This window comes from Macrobrachium nipponense, chromosome 10 (genome assembly GCF_015104395.2).
Source record: "Macrobrachium nipponense isolate FS-2020 chromosome 10, ASM1510439v2, whole genome shotgun sequence".
Taxonomy (NCBI): Eukaryota; Metazoa; Arthropoda; class Malacostraca; order Decapoda; family Palaemonidae; genus Macrobrachium; species Macrobrachium nipponense.
In genome coordinates this window covers 20,171,649-20,189,432 of record NC_087204.1, presented here as the reverse complement: position 1 = coordinate 20,189,432, position 17,784 = coordinate 20,171,649, and the positions used below count along the sequence as shown (strand labels likewise).

Here is a 17,784-nt window from a genome sequence, read left to right as displayed (position 1 = left end):
TTTATAGCTGTCATTCTCAGGTTCATTGCCGGCAATTCACAGCCATCTCCTTTCCTGGAACGTCGCATTAGGGGAAAGGAGCGATTTTCATGATATATTTGTCATCGTCACCAGGTCGTTACTTCTTTAAAGTTTAGGCAGTAGTCGTCTTGAAAGATTCCTATTTAGATATAGAGTCGTAATCGCAAAGAAAGGTTCGTCACGTTCCTATCGGTTGCTGCTCATTACATCTATTCTCTACCACCCCAAGTCAGTAACCTTCACACGTCTAACTAAGCATTCTTTCCATTCAAGTTTCTTAGGTCTCCTACATAGTCATTGGAGATACCTACTTCGAGTATACCGAGCGATAAAAAAAATCTCACTTTCTCAAAATGTTTCACTCCTGTCCACCTTCATTGGTTGATAAATCCAATAACAATTAGGAGGCCGACAGAGTACAGATGATCACACACCTTCATGCAGGTATATTTTCAATGTTTTTGAACAATCCTTACTGCAATATCGATGCACGTACTGTTGTTATCAACAACAAAAGCTCAAAACTGCTGATGTACCGATGAATTCTTGCACTGATCCAATAAAGCTATTTGTATTGTGAAAACATATACATTCTAATTTAATATACTTAAAACAAACTGTAGAATCTCTTAAATAAAACCAAAGTTTGTTCTCAGATTATATTTAATTTCTAGGTATATATAGAGGTATATCTATAAATATTTTCTATGCACAAAAACCATGAAAAAAAAAACCCTGTCTTGGTTTCAACGTATGCAAACAACTAAAGGACTTGATCTTTGAAATATTCAAGATGAAAGAACCTCGGAAATTTTAAAACCTCCGGGAAGTTTACGCTGGATTACTCTAACCTAACCGAAGGGGAATGGGATAGTTTTATTGACTAGTATACGTTCTACGCATTTCAAACAACGTATCTGACAAAGTTTCTAAGCAAGATGAATTTATTCCTAAATTTACGGGAAGTCAACATCTATTTACGAAAATAATTACGTCTACGGGAAAGATTCATAACATTTCACTTAATGGAGAGCTGCAAGTTTTGAGACTATGAATGTCTTCCTAAATTTAAAAAAAAATGCAACAGCTATTACGAAAATAACTAAAGTCTACAGGATCCATTCATAACAATTCACTTACTGGAGAGCTGTCGGTTTTGATACAAGATTAATTCCTTCCTAAATTTACAAGAATTCAACATCTATTACTAAAATAATTACGTCTAAGGGAAGGATTCATAACATTTCACTTACTGAGCGAGAGAGAGAGAGAGAGAGAGAGAGAGAGAGAGAGAGAGAGAGAGAGAGAGAGAGAGAGCAAGTTACTTCGCTCTACTAACAACAAGGACCAGTTCTTTCTGAGTCTTTTGAAATATTAATTAATAAAAGCTAAAATAAAGATTAAAAAAAAAACTATCATCTCGAACAACGTACTTGAATTTCCGGAGAGCTCTGTACTCAAAGGCGTTTTCCTCTCAAGTAAATTACTCTTTTGTGCATGAAAAGAAAAGTGCTACATATTTACCTAACACGAATCGCTGATTAAAAAAAAAAAAATACGCGTTCAGGAACCTTTAATTCTAAAGATTTTTCTTTTCCTCTGCTCATTCTTTCAACCTTAAGTAACCTCTGAAAATAATACTATTAGTATATATATATATAATATATATATATATATATATATATATATATATATATATATATATATATATTTTAGTTTTATTTTCTAGATGATATTATTTTAGCCATTATCTTACTTGTCATTACTGTCATTGACACAACATTAAAAACCCTTTCAACTTTTGCAATTGTTTTGAGCATTTTTTGTTCTCTATTCACTTTCACATGTATCTGCCTAATAATAATAATTAATAATAATAATAATAAGAATAATAATAATAATAATAATAAATACGGACAGACTATACATAACACGAAAGGAAGGAGGGAGAGGACTACTAAGCATAGAGGACTGCGTCAACATCGAAAAGAGAGCACTGGGGCAATATCTGAAAACCAGTGAAGACGAGTGGCTCAAGAGTGCATGGGAAGAAGGACTGATAAAAGTAGACGAAGACCCAGAAATATACAGAGACAGGAGAATGACAAACAAACAGAACAGAGGAATGGCAAAACAAACAGACTAAAGAACTGGCCAGCGATGACACATGGCAATGGTTACAGAGGGGAGAGCTCTAGAAGGAAACTGAAGGAATGATAACAGCGGCACAAGATCAGGCCCTAAGAACAAATATATCCAAAGAACGATAGATGGAAATAACATCTCTTCCCATATGTAGGAAATGCAATACGAAAAATGAAACCATAAACCACATAGCAAGCGAATGTCCGGCACTTGCACAGAACCAGTACAAAAAGAGGCATGATTCAGTAGCAAAAGCCCCCCACTGGAGCCTGTGCAAGAAACATCAGCTACCTTGCAGTAATAAGTGGTACGAACACCAACCTGAAGGAGTGATAGAAAACGATCATGTAAAGATCCTCTGGGACTATGGTATCAGAACAGATAGGGTGATACGTGCAAACAGACCAGACGTGACGTTGATTGACAAAGTCAAGAAGAAAGTATCACTCATTGATGTCGCAATACCATGGAACACCAGAGTTGAAGAGAAAGAGAGGGAAAAAATGGATAATTATCAAGATCTGAAAATAGAAATAAGAAGGATATAGGATATGCCAGTGGAAATTGTACCCATAATCATAGGAACACTAGGTACGATCCCAAGATCCCTGAAAAGGAATCTAGAAAAACTAGACGCTGAAGTAGCTCCAACGACTCATGCAGAGAGTGTGGATCCTAGAAAACGCGGGCACATAGTAAGAAAAGTTATGGACTCCTAAGGAGCAGGACGCAACCCGGAACCCCACACTATAAATACCACCCAGTCGAATTGGAGGACTGTGATAGAGCAAAAAAAAAAATAAATAATAAATAAATAAATAATAATTATGTTGAAACGTAACGGAAAAATCTGCCTTTGTCTTATGGCTTGCAGTTCGCTGCTTGCATTTTTCACGAATGATCTTCCGAATTTAGAAGCAGTGGGAAAAAAATCAATGGATTACGCGGGAAAACTTAGTACCTCAGCTCAACGAGTCGCACTAACTTAAGTTAGCCATAGACATCCAAGTAACTACCTCTCCAAGTATAATACTTGTATCAGCAATATTATCATCATTATCATGGATTTTAATGCAATTTAAATAAAAGTAGAAATTCGGTTATGCAGAATTAGTGTCGATGTGCAACGTGAAGCAATTGGGCTTTTGAGTTCAAGGACCAGCCTTAAAAGGAGAGAGAACAAAAAAAAGACGGTGAAACTATTAAATTTTTCGAATCAGGTTACAGCTATTTATTTAATGGTATCCGCCAGCTATCTCGCCAAGTGGCCTTGACATTACACACCCTATAGATAAAAGGTCAAGAAGTCATAAATAACGCCTTATCACTGGAGAGTAACTACCACTGGACTACTAAAGCCACAAAAGATATTGAACAGTAAAAAAAAAAGAGAGAAAGAGAGAGAGAGTAGATATGTTTACCAAAAAAAATATTACGTGGTTCCGAATCTTTTTTTTTTCCGTAGAGGACCAAGATTTCTTCGTATTTAGCCATTAGGTCAAGTTGATAACGGGAGATAAATGCTGTCTACGTGGAAAAACTTTTCTTTGGAAAGTAAAGCGCTTTCTACTTTCGAATCCCGTGGTAACTGATTAACCTCTCTGTAGAACAGCATGATGTAGATCAGCGGTTCCCAAGCTTTTCTTAGCACGACACCAATAAGCACACTCAAATGTTCAGTGTGACCCAAAGTCAATATATATATATATATATAATATATATATATATATATATATATATATATATATATAGATATATAATATGCCAAGTAATTGTGTTCTGAGAAGTTTGGTCATATGTCGATAAGTAAAAGAGAAACAGAAAAAGTTGACATATTATTTACAAAAAAAAAGGTAGCTAATCATAAATTAAATTCTCAGGTTCTTTATTATTTAATTTATTGGTTTTTTCTCAGTGAGAATTCTAGTAATTGTTACTATACAAAGCATCTATTTTAACATACCTCGTGCCCGCTGTTTGGAAGTTTTGTACACCCATTCACTGGGGGTACCTCAGCGACCCCACTGGGGGTCCCAGCCCCTGATTTGGGAACCCCTGATGTAGAAATTACTCCCTAAAGGAGTGATTTCAATCATATTGACACCTCTCGTTCTCCAATCCAATAATGCTGCTTTAAGAAATCAAGGTAGTGACTGATTTTTCAGGGACTATTGGTGATCGCTCATAATTAAATCGTGCAACAGCTGGGTCCCTAAATATCACAGTGAGAAAGGTATAGACATGATTTCCCAATGTTACCAGGGAAACCAGATGACATTCACACTCGGCTGGCTTCTTGAGTCCCTGAGCTCTGACCCACTACCGCTCAAGCCAGACACCCAAGGTCAGTTTTCATGATGACAAGCGTAGAATTTTAGAATGAGATTGCTAGCAAAGTGTCCATACAAATTTTGGTAATCAACGGAATCTGACGAACGTAATATTCACTGCCTTCTCCTTAACCACCCCACTCGGCCCCTGAACCAACGCCCCCCCCCCCCCCCCCACCACCCTCCCCCAACCCCCCCTTTCCCGGTCCCCTATCGCTGCTCCCAGCCGACTTCCCTACAGTGGGCGGACTCGGCTACGATAAATACATCCGAAGATAAATGGACAAATACAAAATCCGATGGAAAAGGGAGAGAGGAAAACCATCTTTCCTTTGTCTCGCCAACCCTCTGGTTAGGAAAGGACTTTGAGAGAGAAGGAGATGAGCATGTGCGCTCTCTCCTCCTCCTCTCTTCTTTGCTGTGACACAAACAGACACTTTTTGAGGAGCGAATAAAAGTATTTGGTTATTGCGGAGGAGTGGTCTTGTCGTCTTTGTGGCTGTGATAGCTATCTTGCTGCAGAAGGAGGAGTTGATCTGGATTCCTTTGAAACTATCCAAGAGAAACAAGGACGGCACACGTGTATAATATATATATTTGTGAGAGAGAGAGAGAGAGAGAGAGAGAGAGAGAGAGAGAGAGAGAGAGAGAGAGAGAGAGTGTGTGTGTTTTAGCTTCAAAGGAGCTGGTATGACTCCCCTTAGCTAGATAGCTATCATAGCAACAAAGATGAGGACCCTCCATAATTAAACTTTATATACATACATGTATATATATCTACATTATATATATATATATATATATACATATAATATATATATATATATATATATATATATATATATATATACATTATATATATATACATTATATATATATATATATATATATATATATATATATATATATATATATATATATATTCGGTAATATATTTGGTACAGATTCGCATCAGGAAGTGTGTTATCGAAGAGAGTACCAACTAGTCTTCAGTGATACAATCCAATGATCATTTGAATGGCAATGAAAATAAAAAGCGAAGTTCAGTTTTTCCTTTTGCTCAACTATAGTCATTTCCCAACTCAACCCTTTCATAAGAAGGCAGAAATTGAGTGTTTCTCTGTAATAATCGGTTTGTACCCTCGACCTCTACAAGGGAAAAAGAACAGCACCAACACAGAATAAAGTAACCGCCAACCCCCCCACCCCCCAGTAAATAGGAGCTCAAGTAGAGATCGAAGCGCAAAAAGCAAACGCGTATGATACTCACGACATGGAGCTATCATTCATTATCGACTCCGTGACCCAAATCGCTAACTTCGCCCAACCGCCCTGCCCGCGCCCCCCAACCTACCCACACACACACACAAACACATCTTTGTCCCTGTGAGCGTCAGAAATGGCCCGTATTTCTTTGTTGCTGGTTATGTTAACCTCTGAAACGTCGTTATTCTGGAGCGACAGAGATGCATTACTTGACACAACGCGACATGCCTTGAGGTCCTCGTGCGGATTCCACCCAGTGATAAATAGCTTCGTCCAGAAGATGTCATTCAGGCAGTCATGACTTTGAAAAGGAAAAAATGTCAGGAAGGAAAATCGTAAGTGAAGTTCGTACTGGAATAAAAGTTAATGCATCTCGTGTTGGAACGAAGGTCAGTGGCTTTTGTATACTAGGAATAAAAGTAGGTGACTGATTTTATTGTAACTTGGGTACAGTGACTATGTCTTTTGGCCTAATGGACATAAACATGTCTCGCTCATCTTGATTAGTATTCTGGCAGCGATGTCATGTCAAAGTATTTTGTTGAACGAACGAAAGTCCTCGAATTTCTTTCGAGAATGAAATACAATTAACTTTTGCATTGAGGCAAGTTCGTTGGTGTTGGACCGATGTAGATATTACCGATTTTACGCTTGGAAAAAGCTTATTGATGTAAGCTGGAACAAGTTCAGTTATCTTTGTACTTGCCACAAGGGATATTCACTTTCCCACTTGACCTGTGGTGACTATTATTTCCTTTAGTGACAGAAGCAAAGGTTGATGACGCGACATCTACATTGAAGCAGAAGTCATTGAACTTGCGCTTGGTCGTATTAGAGCAATGTCATGTCAAAATGGATTTCTCAGGAAAAGAAATAATGTCCATGCCATTCGTTTGGGACGAAGGTCAAAGCCTCCAAGTATTAGAGCAGAGGTCTCTGGCTAACCTTGCTCATGATTTAAAAAGAAAGATAACCATAATATTCTTGGTTTCTGTTTCCTAACATTAGCAATTATGACTTGGACCATCGACGGATGGTCTCTTGTTCTTTATTTTTCTGAAGTTGTATGTGGAAGATCTTCCACATACACAATTGATCCCTGGTGAGTAAATAGGAGTGCAATATGTTACAAAATGCAAAAAGTTTCATTATGAAAGACTATTAGATACTTGCCACGATAATATATTGTTTGTATGGTGTTTTTACGCTGCATGGAACCAGTGGTTATTCAGCAACGAGACCAACGGCTTTACGTGACTTCCAAACCACGTCGAGAGTGAATTTCTATCGCCAGAAATACACATCTCTTACCCCTCAGTGGAATCCCACGATAATATAAAACTATGAGAATAACAATATCTATATAGAATGATAGGAACTACAATAATAAGTTTTAAAAGAAATGAAATATGCAGTTCGTACGTTATTAAATGTTGAAACTAACTAGGAGAATGAAACCCCCCCAAAAAAAAGAAGGGGGGGGGGGGGAATGGCAAATGTGAGATTGTACCAAAGTTGTATTCCAAACATTTCAAGATATATTTGGACATGTGTGCGTGGCTAGTATGAAATTCATACATATAAAATAATTTTACATATAATTATACATATAGACGACAGGTATTAGAAAACAATAACTAAACAAGAAAGCACCGAGAATCATTTAAAGATCACACTAACTACATTCTTCCAATGTGAACATTCCTAACGAATAACAAGAAAAAGCACACTCCCAGAGCTCATAAAACTCACAAAAATAATTTGCAAAAATAAAACATCCCTCGTTAGAATTCCAAGTTGGAAAAAAAAGGACGAGAGAAAAAAAATTCCGAATATTATGGTTCAATTCCCAGAATCCGAGGATCACGCGAGCTTACTTGAATTCCAGGAAATATAAAATAATGTCAATATTCTTGATGCAGGGAATAGAGGCTTTGGGGAAACTTTATCAAATGTAGGTACAATTGCAATTTATGGAAGGTTTTTGTGCTTATTGCCTCCTGTGTACATTGATATTCCAGCAAGCGCACGCACTTCCACTTCTGTCTGTCTGTCTATGACTATATACTTTTAATATTCACATGTACAGATACATATATATGTATATATATATATATAATATATATATATATATATATATATATATATATATATATATATATATATATATATACACACACACACACACACACACACATATATATATATATATATATATATATATATAATATATATATAGATATATATATATATAGTTTTATATATATGTATATGTTATATATTAGTATATATATATATATATATGATATATATATGATATATATATGTATATTGTAATATATATATATATATATATATATATATATATATATATATCTATATATAGATTTATATATATAATCTATATACATATATATATATATATATATATATATATACATATATATATTTATATTATGTATATGTATATATATATATTATATATATATATATATATATATATATATATATATATATATATCTATCATCTATATATATATATATATATATTATAGATATAAGATATATTTATATATACGTATATATATATCTATATATATATATACTATATATATTTATATATATATACATATATCTATATATATATTTATATATATATATATTTAGATATAGATATATATATATATATATATATATATATATATAGATATATATATATATAGATATATATATGATAAATATATATATATAGATATATATATATATATATATATATATTATATATATATATATATATATATATATCTATATATATATACATATATATTTATATATATATATATATATATATATATATATATATATAATATATATATATATATAATCTGAACATCTATGCATATCTATATGCAAAAGTAAATGAACTTTGGCAAACAAAAAACGCGCGGAGGAAAATCATTTTATTGCATGTATAATCAGAAAACAAACACGCATCGCTCATACCCAGAAAGTACCCAACGTACCTCGTCGTGAGGCAAGGGTACGACTTGTAATGGCCGAAATTATACACTTGTAAAATTCGCAAGTGTATAAATTCCTGTTTATCTTTGATTCAACGCAAAACACATTTTGCAGACCTTTCTAGGCTTTTCCATAGACCTTTCCTACGCCCTAACTAGAGAAACAACAGCAAGAACAACAACAACAACAAATATGTAAGTTTATTAGGCTTACTCCCCAAGCAAAAGAAAATTTTTTTGAAAGAAATTAGGCAAAATAAAATATCAATTTAATTAGGCTGTTCTAACGAATGCAGAGTGACACTATTTTTGTTCAGCGGAGTGCCAGCGACAATACTACTCAGAGCGTTACCCTGAATAACGGGAATTAGTAATGGACGAAATGTGAGTGCACATCAATGATGGAACACAGTGAATAATACGTTGGAAGAGTATGAATTAAATATTTAAGTAAATGCTTTAGTAAACTTTTAATATAGAGAGAGAGAATGTGTTATACCATTAGTTTCATTTTAACAGTTTATTTTGATCTTAAATAATGGCATATCGAATGTAATATGATTTTATCACTGAACTAAACAAGGCAGGTTAGAGAGTTATGAGAGTGAGAACTTTCTATTTAGTTATGTAGTGATTCTTTTGAATTTTACTAAACACGATATGACAGGTAATTCCTTAGTTAGGATGGTTGATTTATCACCCAAATGTTATAAAAGATAACAAGAAAAATACAATTTAATCTTAGTAATTAATATAAATCTATAGTAGGAATAATGTAACCCTCAGTACCTTTAGTCAGAGGGCATTCAATGATCCAACCTCCTGTTTGCTAGGGGCGTGCTAAAACCCACGGTCAATTAGTGCGTTGTTTCACCAACGAAAATTTATATAAATACACTGTATTTTATCAGAAATAATTGTTCTGTACTATTTATCATGAACATTATTTATTTTTTAAATTTTCTTTCTGATCGATAAATCATAAATATCCTATCCTAAAATTACTGTATAATAATTCAACGCGAAACACCTTTTTTCAGACCTTTTTAGGCTTTCCTAACCCCTAACAAGAACAGCAACAGTAAGAAAAACAACAAAAACAATAAATGTAGATGCAGGCTTCCTCCCCGAGTAAGCGAAAAGATGGAAAATAAGCTCTCGTAGGCGTTCACACTCTCGACATCTGTTAACGTATTCGGCGTGCAAGGAGAGAGAGAGGGAGAGAGTAAGAGAGATAACAAGGGAACACAACCAAAGACTGGAATAGACCACCTGTTGGTTTTCACCTGTGCGTGAATGAACCCTCTTCCCATCTTCGAACCATTCAATAAGTGACATTCTTTTGATCAATTTCCCGAGACTTGATACGTTTGTCCCCCTTTTCCAACTGCTTTGTGTATAACGAAATTCTAAGTTTCCTCTCTCTTCCACTTTACGTAAATGGCCTCTCTCTCTCTCTCTCTCTCTCTCTCTCTCTCTCTCTCTCTCTCTCTCTCTCTCTCTCTCGTTCGAACTTCTATCGCTTCCAGTCGTGTCAGGATTGCTAGAGGATAAATTGGCACCTATCAATACACCCTGAAACCCCTTTGAAGCTGCAAAGTATATTTTAAATTAAAAAAAAAAAATACTAACTACATTAAATTTCGAAGAATAACCAAACCACTAAATACAAAGTAATTCGCATCCATAACCAAGATGAGCATAAAAAACATGGCTCCAAGGAGATAAGTAATCAGTAAGTAGATTCTTATCATCCAGAACATGGGTTGAGATCTCTGGCCACGAGTTGAACTCCAATAATAAAGAATAAAATAACAATGTAGCTATGTTGAGAAACCTGTTAATACCTGCGACGATTGCTTTGTGCTTACGAACCCACCAACCTAACCTACCTAATAACAATAAAATAATAATAATAATAAATAATAACTAATAATAAGAATAATAATAATAATCAATAATAATAAGAATTACCTTTACTTTTACTTAAAAGTAATGGCTTACTTCACGCAGCCATTACTACTTGTAGAGATTCTTCTCTATTTTGCGAATTAGGCAGGCTTGTTTTCAGTTGCTACTTAAACAGGCTAGTCGAGTCGCCTATAAGAGGTCATGGAAATAAAAGGCAGGGTCAAAAAGGAGGGTAATATATGTTTAGAATTTTACAGATAAACTATTGATACCATAGTCAGCAAAGTGCAGTAACGATTTTCTCTCTCTCCTCCTCCTCTCTCTCTCTCCTCTACTCTCTCTCATTCTCCTCTCTCTCTCTCTCTTTCTCTCGCTCTTTTCTTAAAGCGAGCTTTCGTTCTGGAGCTGCCAGAAACTCCTCGGGCTGCTGGGAAGCTGAGGGTGGACTGATCTTGGTGGCGGTGGTCCCGTCCTCCCCTTATATCTTGTGCGTAGGACAGTCAGGGGTGGGGTATGCCCCATGGCTTGTCTCCATATTGGCATGCCTGAGCCAAGGTTCTCAAGCCAACTTTCTTCCCCCCCCCGAAGCCGATCGGTTGCGTTGGCAAGCATATCCTGCAGCCGCCTGGACCCTCCCTAAGCGGCGACTGATAACATTGATGGGCGTTGCGCTACGTCTGTAGGACGTTCACCGGCTTAACTTTTGATTTACTATCGGCTTGCAGAGTACCTCGGTTCGGGGGGCGTTGTACATCCATAGAGTTTTAGCATGATCTGGTCGGTTTGGTCATTGGTTGGTGGGCAGGTCTTCTCATACTCGTAGGGAGGAGAAAATTCTTCCTGCCGTCGTATTCAGTGTAGGTTTTACTTGCTGGATGAGGAGCGCCCTCCAGCAAGGCGCAACCGAACGGGGTCATCAGGGCCTTCCGGATGATCTTCGTGTTCTTTATGATGACCATCTCGGGAGATGGACCTCGTGACGTTTGGTGCGGGCCGTGATTCTTTATAGCCCCCTATTGGGCGTGGCACGAGAGGATCTCGTCGACAGTCGCATGGTAGTACCATAACCTAACGTAGGCGCCGCCTGCATTCGCGGACCTGAGGGCATGTATAAACTGGTACACTTACATGGCGTCCTGCTTTCATGGGTTTCTCGTACCTGTTTGGAAGAGGGGTTTATTTGTTTCATATAAGAAGATCGCGCGTCCTCCGATTCTGGTAATATATGATTTAAGTCGATATTCTTGGTGTCGTCAGTCGGGGATACCATTATTTCAAGGAAATTAATTTTCTTAATGGCGTCCTCTTCTTCACGGTTAATAGGTAACTCATGAAGGCGTTTGTAGTACAGCTTGATATTGATCGCCTGGGGGCGGGGATGGCGAGGCTCTACCACTACTGTACCATTTCTCCAGGGCTGTTGCGGAACTTCCTTGCTGGATTAATTTATTTTGAGTACCCGTTGATTCACAAGTAACTTTGGGAGGCGCGGTCGAGTTCCTGGCTTTGAAGTGTCCTGCCAGGTCGAGCAGTTGGGAGGAGGGACCCTCCTTGACGAAGGCCCTGAACGGTGGTGCCTTTTGAATATGGAGGGGGCACTAGCTGTCTCCGTTGAGGGCAAAGTCCGAAATTGGTTTTTTCTTGTTGTGTAGACTGAAGTACGGAGACCAGTCCTTCCGTCTTCGACTTACAAAGGACGTCGGAGGAAAGGGAAGCCGATCGTCGGAGCTTGCGTTCGGACTGTGTAAATTCAGCACACACTACACTGCTGAAAATGCTTGGACGGAAGGGCTTCTTACCTCATCCTCGGCGTCGGACTTGCATCCAAAGATGTCGTCCAAATATAACGTCCATATCTCGCGGGGTTGCTGCATCCTTGGCGAAGGACGCCCGTTCCTCCACGGTAGCCCATATTAAAAGTTTAGCGAAGAAGGGACCCCCCCAGTTGCGAGCCCCATCGCTCCAAATGGGCTCCCCCACTGTGGGGGTCTATTCGATAAACTTTTATATTGGCACCGTGGGGAGGAAAAACGGGTCTTCGCCAGGATGCAGCAACCCCGCAGATATTGGACCGTTATAGTTGACGGACATCTTTGTGCAAGTCGACGCCGAGGAATGACAGGTAGAAGCCCTCCGTCAAGGCATTTCAGCAGTTTGAGTGTGCTGAATTAACACAAAGTCGAAACGCCAGCCCTCCCGACGATCGCTCCACCCCTTCCCTCGACGTCCTTGTAAGCAAGACGGAAGACGGTCTACCGTAACTTTCAGTCCCTACAAAAACAAAAAGAAAACCAATTTAGGAACTTTTGCCTCAAGCGGGAGGACAGCGAGTGCCCCCGCCAGATTTCAAAAGCACACCGTCAGGGCCTTCGTCAGGATGGCCCTCTCCCACTATGCTCGATCCTGGCAGGACCACTCACCAGGAACTCGGACCGCGCCTCCCAAGTACTTGTGAATAAACGGGTACTCAAAATAAATTAAAAATTTAATCAAGCAAGGGAAGTCCGCACATGCCCTGGAGAAATGGTACAAAGTAGTTGAGGAGCCCGCAGCCCCGCCCCCAAGGATAATATTCAAAGCTGTACTACGAAAGCCTTCATCGAGTTTCCATTTTACCCGTGTAAGAAGATGGAACGCCATTAAGAAAATTATTTTCTGATAATGTAATCCCCGACTGACGACACCAAGAATAATACGACTTAATCATATATTACCGAGAATCGGAGGATCGCGCGATCTTATTATGTGAAAAAATAACCCCTGCTCCACAGGTACGAGAAACCCCTGAAGCAGACGCATGTAGTGTACCAGTATACAATGCCCAGTCCGGCGAATGCAGCGGTCGCCTACGTAGTGGTAATCGACGACCATGTCCAACTGTCGAAGAGACCTCTCGTGCCACGGCCCAAGAGGGGGCCTATAAAGAAGTCAACGCCCGCACCGAAACATCAACCGATGGCCATCTCCCGAGATGTTCATCATAAATGAACACGAAGATCATCGGGGGGGGGGGGGGGGGGAAGGACCCTGCATGCCCGTCCGGTTTGCGCCCTTGATGGCAGGCGCACCCTATCCAGCAAGTAAGAAAAACCTACACTGAATGAACGACGCAGGAAAAATTTCTCCTCCCTAACGAGTATGAGAAAGACCATGCCAACCAAAACCCAATGACACCACCGATCATGACAAACTCTTGATGGCTTACAAAAACGCCCCCGAGACGAGGTACTCACCCTGCAAGGCCGATTGTTAAAATCAGAAAGTAGCCGTGGACGTCCCACCCAAGCGTAGCGCAACGCCCATCAATGTTACAGCGGCCGCTTAGCGGAGGTCCCAGGCGGCTGCAGGATATTGCTGACAACGCAACCATCGGCTCGAAGAAAGTGGCTTGAGACCTGGCTCAGGCAACGCACCAAGTGAAAACAAGACTCCCGACCACCACACCAATAGGAGGGACAAGCATGTGGGGCAGGACCCCCTGCTGTCCTAACCACAGATAATATAAGGAGGACTGGGACACCGCCAACCCAAGATCAGTCCACCACCCTCAAGACTTCCACCCCAGGCCCGAGGATGTCTGGCAGCTCCAGAACGGAAAGCTCGCTTGTTAAGAAAGAGAGAGAGAGAGAGGAGAAGAAAATCGTTAAAATGACGTTTGATGACTATGGTATTCATAGTTATTTCTGTAAAATGTTCGAAATATATACACCTATTTTGACGACCCGTGCATTTTACCATGACCTCTATAGGCGCTCTTACTAGCCTGTTTAAAGTAGCACTTGAAAAAAAGCCGCTTATTCGCCAAAATAGAGACAATCTCTACAAGTGTAATGCTGCTGAAGTTAGCCATTACTTTTAATTAAAGTATGCTGAGAGGAGGGTCCTGCTTCCTAAAGTAACAATAATAATAATAATAAATAATATATTTATTAGTTACTGAGATAAGATTCCCCATTGAGAGTCCATTTAGTTCCGGAAGCGAAATGAGTTCGTAACCAAATCTATCGTGCCTTTTAGAGTTATGAAGTGTCCTGAGCAATCATCGTGATGAAATTCAACCAGTTATGCATATTATCATACAAATTATACTAATTATTCACGAGACAAACGAGGTAACCAAGAGTCATAATAAAAACGAATCTAATTAGCGGTGAATGTTAGCCCAGTGTCTGTAGCCCAGTAAAATTTGATACTGTTGTAAAAGGACTGTTGTATTATTATTATTTATTATTTTCTATCCTCAGTCATCCTATTCGACTGGGTTGTTTTTTATTAGCCGTGGGGGTTCCGGGTTGCCATCCTGCATCCTTAGGAAGCTCCATCACTTTTCTCACTATGTGCGCTGTTTCTAGTTAAGCACCAGTCCTGTCTGCATGAATCCTGGAGCTACTTCTACAATCTAGTTTTTTCCAGGTTCCTTTCCAGGAGGAATCTTGGGATCGGTGGCCTATGGTTTCTTATGATTGATTTGGTTAACAATTTGATTTCCACTTGGTAATTATTCCCGCAATACCTTCTTATTTCTATTTTCAATTCTGGGTATTATATCAATTTTTTCTTTTTTTCCTTTATCTTTCTTTCTTTTCATCTACTCTGGTGTCCCAATGGTATATTGCGACATCAATGAGTGGGATGCATGCTTCTTGATTTTAATCAATTCTGAGCGCCCGACGTTGGTTCTAACTTGTACGTATCACCCTACTGTTTCTGAATACCAGATGAAATTGAGCCTTCAATTCTACTAGATTTTTGAACAGGTTTTCACACTTTTAACTCTTAAACGTCATCAATTTGTGAAGTAGGCTTCTAAAGAATACAGCGCCTGTATACGAACAAGGCATGATCCGACCATTCCCAGCTTGGCTCCAGAGTGCGGTGCTAACAAAATCGACCTGGTTCAAATAGAGCGTCGTTTTCGCCCAACCGAAAATTAAAATAAATAAGTTATATTTTATCAAATATAATTGTTTTGTACAATTTAACATGCACGTTATTTTTTTACATTTTCATTCAAATAAATCAAAAATATCCTAACCTGAAATTCCTGTATCTCAACCTTTTTCAGACCTTTGTAGGCTTACTCCCAGAGTAAACGAAAAGCAACAGGGATACCAAACAAATAAAGTAAACTAAACATCCTAATGGGCAGCAACTGCCCAGCATGTGAAGGTTGTAAAATTGATATATGAAAAAAAAAATTGTTTTGACACCGCGGGAAAAAAAATATATTCGAAACTGAAAACTGCCAAGCGGTCCAAAATATGTATGAAGAAGGGTTTACCTTTGGGTCCGTGGAATCCATGAATTGCATTCTTTTCATTTTTGTCAAATCCTCTGAACTATATCATTCTCTTTTTTTATATTTTCCTTGCGTTCACGAAGAGACAATACAAGGTGCAAATACTCTGAATTTATCATCAGCTTTATAATGAATTATTTAAAATTTAAATAAAAATCCTCTGAACTATATTATTCTCTTTTTTTATATTTTCCTTAAGTTCACGAGAAATTACAATGTGTAAATATTCTCAATTTATCATTAGCCTTATAAAGAATCATGTAATATTCAAATAAAAATCTTCTGAAGCTATAAAATTCTTATTTTTTGCATTTTCCTTGCGTTCACGAAGAGATTATATAAGGTGTAACTATTCTGAATTTATAAGCCTTATAAATATTTATTTGATATTTAAATAAAAAAATAATATACACTTCCGAAGAGATTACATAAGGTGTAACTATTCTGAATTTAAAAGCCTTATGAAGATTTATTTAACATTTAAATAAAAATAATACACACTTTAAGCTTTCCTCACAATATATTTTGGCTGTATGCGTCACATGCCTCTAGGCGCCGTGCGTCTCCGTGTGTTTTAAACGTAATGGATCGTTAAATGGAAAGCAGAAGAATTATCCTCTTTTTTTTTTATGAAAATCCAGATATTATCCGGAGCATTTTGCCTTATGCCATTCTAGACAACGACGGATATACGTAGACTTCTCTACACGGATAGACTGGAGCCAGTGTGGTTTTGGGACCTTTCCATAAAGTATGGTGTTACATAGCTAATTTTGGTGGGGTACGTGAGATTTCGTATCTACTTAATATGACAAAGAGTGATGGTCGTTATGAGGAGCTCGTAACGAAGTTGGTGGACAGGGGTAATAGCTGATGATTTCATGTTAAACAGAAGGACTTGGGTTGAAAGCTTAAAAAAAAAAACTAAAAAAAAAGGCTAGAGGCTTTTCACGCTAGGATGCCATTTAACGAGCTTTAAAGCATGGAGATGAAATAGGTGAATTGTCCTATGAAATAAAAGCAAGAAATTACATAAAAATAACAGATTTCTAACAACAGGGGAGGGAGATGAGAGAGGAGAGAGGAACTGGCAAGAGAGAGAGAGGAGAGACCGAGGAGAGAATGAGAGAGAGCGAGAGAGAAACAAATAATCGTTTTCTTTTTTTTATTTGCTAACAATACCTAACAAGTACTTTCACTTTAAATACATCTTCGCTGACACCCGCAGGCTAAGTCACTGCTGTATAAGCAATGGATTGCCGCTGAGTTGGGATCTGCATTCTCTATGCAGTATATTAAAAAAAGGTGGCATCCGACCTTCAGCTTACTCGAGGGGCGCGCTAAAAACTACGGTCAGATAGCGCGTTGTTCCACCAACGAAAATTAAAATAAATTCGCTATATTCTATTAGAAATAATTGTTCTGTACCGTTTAACATGCAAATTTTTTTAATTCTAATAAATAAATCATAAATATGCTATCATGAAATTCCTGTATCTTCTAACTCAAAAGGCAAAAGCACCATTTGTTTTAAGGCTTTTCCCATAGGACCTCAGCCTACCCCCCCCCCAACAAAGAACAACAACCCAAACAAACAAACAACAACAAAGCCATTTGTAGGCTTACTCCCTGAGTATGCGAAAGAAAAAATCATAGCAAAGCATCGCCACATAATTTCCATATGATTCATAAATCGTACAAAATTTACCAGTAAGTAAAGGAGAGAGAGAGAGAGAGGGAATGAAAGATAACACATACCAAGAGTCCATGAGAGAGCGCATATACGATGAGT

General features: G+C 37.9%; 1 protein-coding gene across 2 annotated transcripts in view; it reads right to left on the bottom strand.

The window, feature by feature from the left end:
* The window catches only part of LOC135224123 (uncharacterized), a 402,902-nt gene that overhangs the window by 209,557 nt on the left and 175,561 nt on the right, over positions 1–17,784 (bottom strand). The gene's annotated exons all lie outside the window — the stretch shown is intronic.